This window comes from Octopus sinensis, linkage group LG28 (assembly GCF_006345805.1).
Source record: "Octopus sinensis linkage group LG28, ASM634580v1, whole genome shotgun sequence".
NCBI classification, from domain to species: domain Eukaryota; kingdom Metazoa; phylum Mollusca; class Cephalopoda; order Octopoda; family Octopodidae; genus Octopus; species Octopus sinensis.
In genome coordinates this window covers 19,055,983-19,058,859 of record NC_043024.1, presented here as the reverse complement: position 1 = coordinate 19,058,859, position 2,877 = coordinate 19,055,983, and positions in this window count along the sequence as shown.

Genomic DNA, 2,877 nt, shown 5'->3' with positions numbered 1-2,877 from the left:
GTGTCTGTCTATCTATCTATCTATCTATCTGTCAAAATATAGGCATATTTCAACATATATACATTCATATATATATATATATATATATATATATAAGCAATAATAAATCTCTGAATGAGGTATAGACAGTAACTGCACGACAATTTGAAGTATATTTTCCACTTAAATGTGGCTAACACCTAAGGGTGGATGTTACTGTAGCTTGTAGCCCCAGAATGACGCCTCCCCAGCGGGCTATTGACACACTTTCTGTGCCCTATCAATATTTGCAAAGGGAAGCCATCCTTCCCATCGTCGACCTGATGTGATATGCATGGACCAGGGTTTCTGGGTATCTACCCGTCGTTAGCACACGACAATCACCGGTCTTCGATGCGAAGGGGTCCCAATGCAAATGTATATATATATATACTCTTTTACTTGTTTCAGTCATTTGACTGCGGCCATGCTGGAGCACCACCTTTAGTCGAGCAAATCAACCCCAGGACTTATTTTTTGTAAGCCTAGTACTTATTCTATCAGTCTCTTTTGCCGGACATAAGCACACCAGCATCAGTTGTTGGGGGGGACAAACACAGACACACAAACACACAGACACGCATATATACGACAGGCTTCTTTCAGTTTCCGTCTACCAAATCCACTCACAAGACATTTGCCCAAGGTGCCACACAGTGGGACTGAACCCGGAATCATGTAGTTGGTAAGCAAGCTACTTACCACACAGCTACTCCTGCACATATCTTTCTCTTTTTCTCTTTTTACTTGTTTCAGTCATTTGACTGCAGCCATGCTGGAGCACCACCTTTAATCGAGCAACTCGACCCCGGGACTTATTCTTTTGTAAGCCCAGCACTTATTCTATCGGTCCCTTTTGCCGAACTGCTAAGTAACGGGGACATAAACACACCACCATCAGTTGTCAAGCGATGTTGGGGGGGACAAGCACAAACACACAAACACATAAACACACACACACGCATATATACATATATACATATATACGATGGGCTTCTTTCAGTTTCCATCTACCAAATCCACTCACAAGGCTTTAGTCGGCTCGAGGCTATAGTAGAAGACACTTGCCCAAGGTGCCAAGTAGTGGGACTGAAACCGGAACCATGTGGTGCGTAAGCAAAAGCTACTTACCACACAGCCACTCCTGATATATATATATATATGTGTGTGTGTGTGTGTTCAACACAGACATACATACACATGCACATGTGTGTGTGAATGTATTGCAGATAACAATATACTGGCCATGATGTTGACTGGATGTTTGATTTTTATCACTCTCATTACATGTCCTCAGATTGACACCCAAATGCTCTGAAATGTTTGTAATGGAGCTTCCAGTATGAATTCCAAGCAGTACCACACGTCGTTTCCAAATTCCTGGCAGAATGAATTGTGTCATGGTGCTGTTTTTCTCACAGACTGTGCCCAACTGACCCTACTGTACTGTACATGGTTCAGGGTTCAGTCCCACTGCATGGCACCTTGGGCAGGTGTCTTCTACATTCTCAGTTCAAATTCCAATGAGGCCAACTTTGCCTTTCATTCTTTCGATGGTGGGGGGTGGGATGTCAATTAAATAAGCACCAGTGGAACACAGAGGTTGATGTTATCAAACTTACCCCTCCCAATAAATGTCAGGCCTTGTGTTTATAGCAGAAAGGATTATTATTATTATTATTATTATTATATTATTATTATATTATTATTATTATTATTATTATTATTATTATTATTATTATCATTATCATTATTATTATTATTATTATTGAGTAAAAGAGCAGTGTATGCCATCAAAGTGACACTGGGGTAAAATATACAAAGCCCAGTATACCCATCATCACTACCCATCTGATAAGGGTACACCAGGCACATGCATCACAACCATATGTGCGCGACATGGTGATCTCATATCAAGATAAACAACACATGACCTTGCAGGTGGGGCCCAGTTAGAATTTTCTTCAGGTCAAGTAGCCCATCCTGCTTAAATGGTCCCTGAATAAGGGTTGTTTAAGGATGTTGAAAGAAACACCCATGTTTCCAAAGGTGAATTATTCAAACCCCAAAGAATCCCTCTCAAGACATGGCTATGCTGCTCCCCCACTACTGCTACTTATTACCAGAGGAGAATGTACTGTCAGTCACTAAAGGACATACTCAAATGGTTAAGGTCAAGCAACTGACAAGCAAATCTGTGGAATTGAGCAGAATATTTGCTATAACGATATTTCTGCATCAGCAACTCAGTACTGAATCTGTCTGAGATGTAATGGAAAATAGGTTAGTTTGGAAACATTGATATCCAGGTGAGAAAAGCAAAGTTTGAAGGGAATTGTAGTGATTTCCTTTGATTTCTTGATAAATTACACAGAGCAATCTACTCTATAGGCTTCAGAACAATCTCCACCTTTCCACTACTTTCACTTTCAATTACAAGACTCAGGAACGATAAAATGGAATATAAAATGAGGCTGGCCTAAGATGCTACTCATTATGATTGAACCAGAGAGCTCATGGTTGTGAAGCAACATTCTTAACCATTCAGCCATATCGTGTCCATTCTCAAATCTATAGATCTGGATTAAAAGAATGATGCTCCTACAACACAAAGGCCATTATAAGATTAATGATCACGAGTGAGGTACTTTGTGAGAATCTTCTTCTTCTTCTGTATCTTGGTCTGCCGATTGGATTAACTGGAAGAAGACGTATGATCTTGATTGATGCTAGCATCTGTAATTGATATCAAAGAATTTGGTCATATGAATATTGATATATATATATATTCCTGGTAAGGCAGCTGCAGGAGAAATACCTAGCCAAAGATAAGCCCCTGTACCTGGCTTTTGTTGACAT